Genomic DNA, 12080 nt, shown 5'->3' with positions numbered 1-12080 from the left:
AACCACTTGTAAAAGAATGAAACTAGAACACTTTCTAACACCATACACAAAAATAAACTCAAAATGGATTAAAGATCTAAATGTAAGACCAGAAACTATAAAACTCCTAGAGGAGAACATAGGCAAAACACTCTCCGACATACATCACAGCAGGATCTTCTATGACCCACCTCCCAGAATATTGGAAATAAAAGCAAAAATAAACAAATGGGACCTAATTAAACTTAAAAGCTTCTGCACAACAAAGGAAACTATTAGCAAGGTGAAAAGGCAGCCTTCAGAATGGGAGAAAATAATAGCAAATGAAGCAACTGACAAACAACTAATCTCAAAAATATACAAGCAACTCCTACAGCTCAACTCCAGAAAAATAAATGACCCAATCAAAAAATGGGCCAAAGAACTAAATAGACATTTCTCCAAAGAAGACATACAGATGGCTAACAAACACATGAAAAGATGCTCAACATCACTCATTATCAGAGAAATGCAAATCAAAACCACTATGAGGTACCATTTCACACCAGTCAGAATGGCTGCGATCCAAAAGTCTACAAGCAATAAATGCTGGAGAGGGTGTGGAGAAAAGGGAACCCTCTTACACTGTTGGTGGGAATGCAAACTAGTACAGCCACCATGGAGAACAGTGTGGAGATTCCTTAAAAAACTGGAAATAGAACTGCCTTATGATCCAGCAATCCCACTGCTGGGCATACACACTGAGGAAATCAGAAGGGAAAGAGACACGTGTACCCCAATGTTCATCGCAGCACTGTTTATAATAGCCAAGACATGGAAGCAACCTAGATGCCCATCAGCAGATGAATGGATAAGAAAGCTGTGGTACATATACACAATGGAGTATTACTCAGCCATTAAAAAGAATACCTTTGAATCAGTTTTAATGAGGTGGATGAAACTGGAGCCTATTATACAGAGTGAAGTAAGCCAGAAAGAAACACACCAATACAGTATACTAACGCATATATATGCAATTTAGAAAGATGCTAACAATAACCCTGTGTACGAGACAGCAAAAGAGACATTGATGTATAGAATAGTCTTATGGACTCTGTTGCAGAGGGAGAGGGTGGGAAGATTTGGGAGAATGGCATTGAAACATGTATAATATCATGTATGAAACGAGTTGCCAGTCCAGGTTCAATGCACCATACTGGATGCTTGGGGCTAGTGCACTGGAACTACCCAGAGGGATGGTATGGGGAGAGAGGAGGGAGGCGGGTTCAGGATGGGGGACACATGTATACCTGTGGTGGATTCATTTTGATATTTGGCAAAACTAATACAATTTGTAAAGTTTAAAAAAAAAAAAAACAATGAACTGGTGAAGGCTAATGTTTTCTCTTATTTTAATACAGGATTTTCACTTAATTTAAATCTTTGCTTAACTGTGAGTTGCCAGGATATATAAAGAGTCAGAGGACAAGTTTCCACACCATAGAGAAGCTAAAAATGGAGTTATCCTTTAAGCTCCTCTAACATCCCACAAAATAAACAAGAGCAATGAACAATGAAGCTTCAAACAAACAGGTTTATGGTGAGTTTCAAGTGATGTGAAAACAGGTTTATGGTGAGTTTAAAATGATGTAACTATCTCTCTTGTAAACAACCAAAGGCAAATTTTGCACATTTGAATGTTCAGTGTCTCTTCTTTAGCACAGTTTAAAAGCATGCCTCCTCAAAGCAGTTTGACCAACATCACAATGCAGAGTACTTATCAAAGGGGAGCTGCAGTTCAGTGGTCTGAATTTGAAGTCCAGCCTCACCATGAACAAGATTTCTGACCTTGGGCAAGTTATTCAGTAGCTTTGTCTCTTGTTTTTCCTGCTGGTGATATTAGGATAATAAAACAACCTACCTTATGGGATTGTAGGGAGGATCAGTGACAAGCATTAGTCGTAGTGTAAGCTCTTTCACTATTTTTTTTTTTTTTAATCTAAGAACGAGCAAGAGTAACATCAGAGAAACTTTATGGTAATAATTTAATGACAGACTTCTAGAGAAATTCAGAGTTTACTTTTGAAGTTCAGTAGCTTTCCATAAACTTGTTATCTGGCTGCAGTTGATTTTATAGCTACAAATGTTATGTAATTAAAGCCATTTTTGAAATTAATAATAGCTAATGTGTATTGAGGGCTCAGCTTGTGCCAGGCCCTGTTCTAAATGTTTCATGTATGTTATTTAGATATTGAAGAAATGCCATGGAAATAGCTACTGTTATTATCCTCATTTTATCAAGGAAACTAGCGAAAGCTTAGAGAGATTAAAGATCTGTCCAAGGTTACAGCGCCAAGAGGACAGGAACACAGGAAGCCTCGGTGCAGAGCCCCATCCCTGGCTCCCACTCCCCACCTGCCTCCCGGGTGTTCTGAGTCTTGATCTTACCTAGTTAAGAGAGCTTCCCCTGTTCCTCAGGACTCCTTATCGATGAGGGACTTCTGAACTTTTGCTTGTGACAGTGAGATATGATGATTGCAGCTAGAAGCTAGCAAAATGAGAGACAGGAAGCCCGAGGAAATGAAGAAATCCTGGACAGTGACACACAACCAAGGTTAACCTGTTTGACTGAATCCTCATTTCCATTGAATGTCTGTCACCCTTGGAAGGGTTCAGCAACATTTTCAAAACAAGGCAGCCAACGTGGAAGTGTGTACTCAGGATCCTAAGGCAAAATCAGAGTTAGCAGTCATCTACCTTCTCAGTACCAGAGTTCACTAGGAGGGTCAACTGAAGCAGTGTTCGTGAAAGTGCTGACAGCCACCCGGTACCATGCAACGTGCAGGAAAATGACTGATTGCAACAGGTGACAAGTTGAGGCCTTCCTGATTCGCTTCTTTTTGTATTTTTTAAAATTTGTTTTTTAATTGGAGTATATTGCTTTGCAATGTTGTGTTGGTTTCTGCTGTACAACAATGTGAATCAGCTATATCCCCTTCCCTCTTGAGCCTCTGTCCCCCCGCCACCGTACCCCCACCCTACCACTCTAGGTCATCACAGAGCACTGAGCTGACCTCCCTGGGTAATACCTTCCCACTAGCCGTCTACTTCACATATAGTAGTGTATATATGCCAATGCTACTCTCTCAATTTGTCCCACCCTCTCCTTCCTCCCCTGTGTCACAAGTCCATTCTCATATTTGCATCTGCATTCCTTTCCTGCAGATATGTTCATCAGTACCATTCTTCTAGATTCCATACGTATATGTTAATATACAGATTTGCGTTTCTCTTTCTGACTTACTTCCCTCTGTATGACAGGCTCTAGGTTCACCTTTGGAAAAGGCAATGGCACCCCACTCCAGTACTCTTGCCTGGAAAATCCCATGGACGGAGGAGCCTGGTAGGCTGCAGTCCATGGGGTCGCTAAGAGTTGAACATGACTGGGCGACTTCACTTTCACTTTTCACTTTCATGCATTGGAGGAGGAAATGGCAACCCACTCCAGTGTTCTTGCCTGGAGAATCCCAGGGACAGTGGGGCCTGGTGGGCTTCTGTCTATGGGGTCGCCCAGAGTCGAACACGACTGAAGCGACTTAGCAGCAGCAGCAGGTTCACCTTTGAGGCCAGAGAGTGTTTGGACATATCAATGTAGCAGAGGAAATGAACCCTTATGCCAAAGGGATTTGACCAGCTGTTAACTTTGGCATAGAGACCTGAGGAGAATGAAGACAATTTAGCTCTAAACCCCACCTAAAATACTGGATGACAGAGGCAGAAGTGCCTTCATTTCCTACTTCATTTTGAATGCTGGCAAAGCCCTAGCAGTAATTGAACCTCTTTCTTTTTCCAGTGGGAAGAATGGTAAGTTGCTGCCCAGGATAAAGTAGTTCCAGTTCTATTAGTCTGGACTCATTCCCAAATCCTTTCAAAAACACGAATGTTCATATTTGTCCAGATCCTAAGATCTGTTCCATTTGAGCCAATTAAACAAATGTAGAGTGAAAGGAAACACTCAGCTTGTTGGAGTAGGTGGAAAGCTTAAGTCCCAGTCCACACTCATTCAGTCTCTTTGATGAAAAAGACAACCATACTTTGCCTTCAGTGACAGTGGGCAAAGGTGTGTGTGGCAGTGGCAGAGGTGTGTAGATTTGTCTGGATCCTCTCATGGGTTGAGATTTTAAAAACAATCCTTTTAACAAAATTTCAATGAACTCATTGGAGAATTCTAGGAAGCACAAATGTTGCTATGACTTCTTGTGGAAATAGCATAAATATAGTTAAACTTCTCAGGTCTTTATGGATTGTAGATTAGCTTAAATCCCAGAAGGATTTCAACATCATTGCCTTCTCATAATCTTACTCAGCTTTGAGGTTTATTTAAAGAATCTAGAGACTTCCAACCGATTTTCTTGTAAAGGCACAAAGTCGTCTTTTTCCAGTAAATTCATAGGAATAAACAATCTTGCTTTATACTAACCTGGAATAAGTCCACTGTATCTGTAAAGTGCATTGCACACTAATAAAATAAAAAATTATTACTCAATAGTTTTTCTTCCATTCAGACTCCAAACTATCCTTAAGTTTGGTGACCACTATGGCACAATCTGATGTCTTTGACACAATCTACATTCTCTCATTTCTCCATATATTTAAAAAAATTTAGAAATGCATAATTATTCACATTTTTCTATCATATTTCATAGGGGACACTTACCTTTATTCTTTTCTCTATACCAGTGCTGTCCAGTAGAAATGTAATGTGAACTACATATACAATTTACATTTTCTTACAGCCACAAGTTTTAAAGTATAAAGAACAAATGACAAATAAAAAAAATTAAAAAAAGAACAGATGACATCAAATTTTTATTTATAATTCATTTTATAATCATTTTATAAAATTTAATTTTATTTCTATTTCTTTTAAGCCATTAGATCCAAAATATTATCATTTCAACATGTAATCAATATCATTATTGAGAAATTTTCCATTCTTTTTTTTTTTTGCACTAAGTCTTTAAGTTTGAATATTATGTTATAGTGTAGCACATCTCCATTAGTATTACCTCATTTAAAGGGCTGAACAGTCACATCTGGGGCTTCCCTGGTGGCTCAGAGGTTAAAGTGTCTGCCTCAAATGCTGGAGACCCAGGTTTGATCCCTGGGTCAGGAAGATCCCCTGGAGAAGGAAATGGTAACCGACTCCAGTATTCTTGCCTGGAGAATCCCATGGACAGAGAAGCCTGGTGGGCTACAGTCCATGGGGTCGCAAAGAGTTGGACACGACGGAGTGACTTCACTTCCTTCCTTCCTTCTTTACAGTCACATCTGACTAGTGGTATTTATTGGAGATTGCAGCTCTGTACTCTCAGGCTTATGTTTCTTTTTTCTTGTTTTTCCTTTTATTTTGTTGAAACTTTTCAACCAGATTCTTTATTTTTCATATCGTACTCACCCCAAATACATAACTTTGTATCTTACATGTGCTGTGCTAAGTCACTTCAGTCGTGTCCGACTCTTTGTGATCCCATGGACTGTATGTAGCCTGCCAGGCTCCTCTGTCCATGGAGTTCTCCAGGCAAGAATACTAGAGTGGGTTGCTATGCTCTCCTTATATTTGACATGAATTGAGTATCTGCCTATCAAACCTCCTACTATTTGAATCATCAGCTGTATCTTCTCAAGTGCTTGGCCTCTGCTCTCCAAATGAGCTTTGAGCCTTACTGTCCAGCAAAAAAGATGTGAGCATAAATACTTAGCTACAGTCCTTTATCAAAAGTGTGATATCCAACAGTGTTCTCTTGTGGTCACTACATCTGGAAGAATGGTTTGTTACACTGACTCTATCTACTCCAATAATAAATGCAAACTACTATTTAAAAGTTTTTTTTTTTTTTTTAAGATTTAACATTTCCTAAGACAAAATTTCACCAAAATAATATTATTTAAACTTATTTACAGATTTGACAGCTTCCTGGACTTAACTCTTCTGAGAGTATTGATTGAATAAATAGCAACAGGTATCAGTTCATTTCAGTTGCTCAGTCGTGTCCAATTCTTTGCGACCCCATGGACTGCGGCATGCCAGGCTTCCCTGTACATCACCAACTCCTGGAGTTCGCTTAAACTCATGTCCATCCAGTCAGTCATGCCATCCAACCATCTCATCCTCTGCCATGCCCTTCTCCTTCTGCCTTCAATATTTCCCAGCATCAGGGTCTTTCCCAATGAGTCAGTTCTTTGCATCAGGTGGTCAAAGTACTGGAGTTTCAGCTTCAGCATCAGTCCTTCCAATGAATACTCAGGACAGATTTCCTTTAGGATTGATTGGTTTGATCTCCTTGCAGTCTAAGGGACTTTCAAGAGTCTGCTCCAACACCACAGTTCAAAAGCATCAATTCTTCAGTGCTCAGCTTTCTTTATAGTCCAGTTCTCACATCCATACATGACCACTGGAAAAACCATAGGCTTGACTAGATGAATCTTTGTCAGCAAAGTAATGTCTCTGCTTTTTAATATGCTGTCTAGGATGGTCATAGGTATATATGTGTGTAAATGGAACAGCAGCTTACTTGAGAGATTTTGCTTTGAGATTGTGAGTATCAACACAAATTGTCCCTAAAAGAGCCCTGATTCCTTAAAATTGAGCTGAGAATATCTTTGTTTCTGGCTAATTCAATAGCCACATAGTAGCCCAAGCTATCTTCATTACTAGCTGGACCACTGCAATCTTCTAACTAAATTTTCTCCATCTGTCTCATTTGTTCTCATTATGCAAACTCTTGTCATCATTTTAAATCACAGATCTGATTCTGTTTTAAGCATTCTTGAGATTAAAAGTCCTTAATGACTTAGCATCCAAACTTCAGTGAGTGGCAAGGAAAGCGTAAAACCAGTGTCCATCTCTTTAAACTCATCTTGCCCCATTTTCCTCCTGTGCTTCTTCGACTTTCTTTAGTAAGCCTATCTCCTTGCCACTGAGAGCTAGTTCCCTATCTGTAACAACTGGCAGAATGTACAGATCTCAGCCAAAATTTCATTTCCTCAAAGAATTGCCTGTCCACTTTGATGAGAGTGGACTCCTTATTGGTGATTCATTACAGTTACATTTAGATTTAATTATGTGAGTAAGTAGCTATAAAATATCTGATTTTTTTCCATTAGCCTTTAAGTTCCACTTGGGAAGGCATGGTGTCTACCTTATTGCCCTTCATGTTTTGAATGCCTAGTTATTAATAGTTCATAATAAATACAACATTATTGCACAAAGATAAAGAGCTTGGTATCCAAAGTCAAGATTTCAGAGTTAGAGAGGTAATATGTTGGGAGAAGTGGCTCAATAGCTCCAAACTTCAATTCCTTAGTCTATAAAATGGGGATAATAATGATATCATTTTAAATGGTGATTATTAAGATTAAATAAGATAATTCATGTAAAGTACTTACAGTTATTTCCTTATGGAAAATGGCTCAATGTACTTGAATTATTTTTTAGGTGGTAATTTTTGCTAAACCATATACTTCCTCTGTGTTTTCTTCCCTTGCATAAACAAGTAACATTTTTATACTGGGGATTCCTATGTGTTTTATTACAGGGAAAGAATGCACTTCTGTGGCCAAAAAATTGAAATAGTTCTTTTGACAACTATAGTTTTTAGTGTAAATTATAAAGACATGTTCTGATTTATGCTTTTCACCTTCTTGTAAGTTTCAGTTACGTGACTGAAACATGCGTTAAGTGTTCAGCATGGGTAAGTGCAATCATTTCTGGGACACTGACAAGTCAAGTGCTAAGATTGGCCAGTCCGATATGCCATAGTCACCAAAGAGGTGCCTCCCTGTGAAAATTTTTGGTGCCCTGCCAGCCAGCCTTCCCCTGCCAACACTCAGATCTTCTTTAATACTCCCCCTCACACCTATAGCTCTTTTATTTAAGTACGCTAAGACATTTTTGAGAAATGAGTCTTAGCCAAATATGTATTCATTGCATGTATGAAAAGTATTCCAGTTTCCATAATACCTAGTCAAGTGCTTAGAGGACAGAGATGGCCAGCCATTCAACAGCTATTTATTGATCACTGAATGTGCCTGAGTAGTTGTGGGTGCAATCATGAATGAGACAGACAGAACCACTGTCACAAGACACCTGTTTTCCCACTCATGTCCATTTAGAAATGGATAGACTTCACATTCTCTGCTTTTTCTTTTGTCTGTAGACACCCAAGTCTTCCCTTACAACTTAGATCATTTATTTCCTCCTCTGGGATGTCTGCTCAGACACTTTAGCCTTGTGTAATCATCCCTTTTTCATGTATGACTATATTCATACCTGGGCTTCATTGGTGGCTCAGATGATAATGAATCAGCTTGCAATGTGGGAGACCTGGGTTTGATCACTGGGCTCGGAAAATCCCCTGGAGGAGGTCATGACAACCCACACCAGTATTCTTGACTGGAGAATCCCCATGGACAGAGGAATCTGGTGGGTTACAGTCTATGGGGTTGCAAAGAATTGGACAGAATTAAACAACTAAGTACAGCACATAGGCACACCTAGATCATAACATTGAGAGCACAGGAAAGTGCTGTTGAGAATTAGAGTAACCAGCTAGTTATTTGCTGTTTGATTTTGGGTACCCTAGTTATTTCAACTACTTATCCTCTTCATATATAAAACAGATATACTAATATCTAACTCATAAGCCATTGTAAGGACTAAATGAGATAACATATGTCTAGTTTGGTCTTGGTGCATAGTAGGAAATAAATATTAATTCTTATTTCTGTGCACATGCTTCTTCTCTTTCTCCCTCCATTGTATTAGGCAGTCTGGCACTGGATAAAATCTTAGAGCCTATTTAATTGCTTGTGTGAATAAATGGAGATTAATTACTTGACAAATGCTATTATTCTGGCAATACTGCATTGTGAGAAGCAATATAGCATCATGGTTAATCAACAATACTGGCCCCCATATTGAGATAACTTTTCCCCAAAATAGTGGGTCTATTACTTCAGCAAGTTATTAATTTTACAAACATACTGTTATGTCTATAAAGATGTGTAAAATGGACAGAACATGGAGTCCATTTTCAGGACTATTATGAGAATCCAACAAGATAATGTATAGAAAGCACTTAGTATAATACCTGGCAAATGTGAAGTGTTTCAAAATAATAGGTAGAGATGATTTCTATTTTTAATGTTTAGTAAGATAAATATATCAAAGTCTCAAGATGGCAGGAAAATAGGATTTTGCATATGTCATTTAATGTCTTGGTATACTTAATTCCTATGTAAATTAAGATTTATATTTTCCATATGGGAATTTGATCATAATTAAATATATTAATCAATTATCTTTGTATGAGTGAAAGTCGCTCAGTTGTGTGTGACTCTTTGCAACACTATGGACTATACCCCCACCAGGCTTCTCTGTCTATGGAATTTTCTAGGCAAGAATTCTGGAGTAGTTTGCCATTCCCTTCTCCAGGGGATCTTCCCGACCCAGGGATCGAAGCCAGGTCTCTTGCACTGCAGGCAGATTCTTTACCGTGTGAGCCACCAGGGAAGTGCCCCACCCAGCATTTTATAAATAATATTTATTAATCCCTTTCTATGTAACGGGCATTGTGTTAAATTCTTTTAATGCATTATCTCATAACAACTCAATAATCAAGGTACTAGTGTTGTCTCCAGGCTTCTCTGGTGGCTCAGTGGTGAAGAATCTGCCTGCTAATGCAGGAGACGTGAGTTCTATCTCTGGGTTGGGAAGATCCCCTGGAGAAGAAATTGACAACACACTCCAGTATTCGTACCTGGGAAATCCCATATAGAGAGGATCCTAGAGGGCTGGAACCCCCCAAAATATTCAGACACAATGTAGTGACTAAACGACAACAAATATTTCCATCTCACAGATAGGAAAATGTGATTAAAGTGATTCATTAACTTGTCTATGGATATAAAGATAGTAATAGGGCTAGGAACCGAATCTAAACAATTGACTTCAGGGCCTATGTTTAAGTACTGTGCTTTACAAATATGCTTCATGTATTAATACATCTTTGGTATCCGTGACAGCAGATGATGTAGGCAGGAAAGAATGTCACTATTTTGTATAAAAGGAAATTGCTGGAGTCAATGATACATGATATTTTTGGTGTCATGTGGCTAATCAATTGTGGAGTTGGCTCTGGAACTTCCAATATCTAATGCTAACATGAGTATTTGTTGTTGTTGTTTAGTTGCTAAGTCATGTCAAACTCTTTTGTGACACCATGGCCTGTAGCCTGCCAGGCTCCTCTGTCCATGGGATTTCCAAGACAAGAATGCTGGAGTGAATTGCCATTCCCTTCTCCTTCCTGACCCAGGGATTGAACCTTCATCTCTAGAATTGCAGGTGGATTCTTTACCACTTAGCCACTGGGGAAGCCCAACATTAGCATTATCCATAACCATTTCTTGTTACCTCTCAATCATTAAAAAGAAAGATAATTACAGCTCTAAAAGCACCTTGAGTAGAACACAACATGGTACAGAAATGAGAATGATTTTCATTATGATGATCTTTATAACTACTGGTATTATCCTTGAGGTCCTTTAAAGGAAGGACTAACAGAACTAGTTCATTCCACTGAGCCAGATGTATCCATGTAACATCACACTGGTGTGTAGGACACAATATTTGGAATCAACACTGAAAGGACTGGATCTGGAAGATGTGAAAGAAAGTGTGAAATGTTCAGCCTCATTTAGGCAATCTCAGGTATGAAGATGAAGGAAAGGCCTTTTCTTACAAAAAATAGTGACTTCCCCAAATTTCTGACTCAACTAAATGTGGAAAGGAAGATTGTTATGTTAAGGGTTGGGTAATTCTCCAGTGTTGCAAGACAGGTCTCCATGGATATTACATTGGGTAGGGTCAAGCGTTTGCTATCTGAAAGTGTGACTATGGAAAAACTGTCAGAACACACCTATCAACACATTGGCAGATAAATACCAACCAGGCTGCCAGATCTGGCTTTGCTCTCTGCCAACCTAATTTTGACTCAGAACCTGGGTAGCCTGTTTCATTTAGTCACCCACACTCCTGCTCTATTACCCATCTTATACCCTGTCCTTGTTTCTGGTTCAGCCACTCCCTTTCTGTTCTCTGGTGATTTTGCTTTAGTCTCCCTGTTTAATCTTAAATTTTATTTAAATAAATAAATGCATGCTGTGTCCTCATTGCTCTTTTCTTTAGTTGCAGGGAGTGGGGGCTACTCTCTGGTGCTCATGGTGTGGCTTCTCCTGTTGCACAGCATGAACTCTAGTGTGTGCAGGCTTCAGTAGTTGTGGCTCCTGGGCTCCAGAGCACAGGCTCAATAGTTGTGGTGCGTGGGTTTAGCTGCTCCAAAGCATCTAGGATCTTCCCTGATCCGGGATTGAACCCATGTCTCCTGCACTGGCAGACAGGTTTTTTACCACTGAGCACCAGGGAAGCCCCCTGTTTACTTTATAGACTTCTCTCTTAAGTAAAAATGTGTATTAAATTCTGCCCTTACCCACTGTACAAAGCCTCAGAAATTCTCTAATAAGCAGGACCTTCCCTGACCAGGACAATCTATATTGGATTTCCTCATCTACATCTTTAGGGAACAATACCAGGAAGTATCAAGAGCTAGAATTTGGATTTCAATAACTCTGCACTCAAGATCCAGATTTGACTATTATTCTTAAATATTTGTCTGAGTTAGTATTTAAGTCTTCTGAGCATCAATGGTCTTCCTTAAAATAAGATAAGCATAGTACTGGATCACAGAAACAGGGACAGGAATAGACATCTTTGGCTATGCCTTTGATAAATGCCAAATAAGCTAACAAGTGCTAAATAAATATCGTGTGTGTCTGTGTGTGTGTGTGTGTGTGTGTGTGTGTGAAAACCTCTCAGTCATGTCCAACGCTTTGTGGCCCCATGGACTGTACAGTCCACGCAATTTTCCAGGCCAAAATACTGGAGTGGGTAGCTGTTCTCTTCTTCAGGGGATCTTCCTAACCCAGGGATCAAATCCAGGGCTCCTGCATTGCAGGAAGATTCTTCATCAACTGAGCCACCAAGAAACCACAAGAGGTGCACG

Source organism: Bos taurus, chromosome 26 (genome assembly GCF_002263795.3).
Source record: "Bos taurus isolate L1 Dominette 01449 registration number 42190680 breed Hereford chromosome 26, ARS-UCD2.0, whole genome shotgun sequence".
Lineage (NCBI taxonomy): Eukaryota > Metazoa > Chordata > Mammalia > Artiodactyla > Bovidae > Bos > Bos taurus.
Note: the sequence above shows the minus strand (reverse complement) of the source record.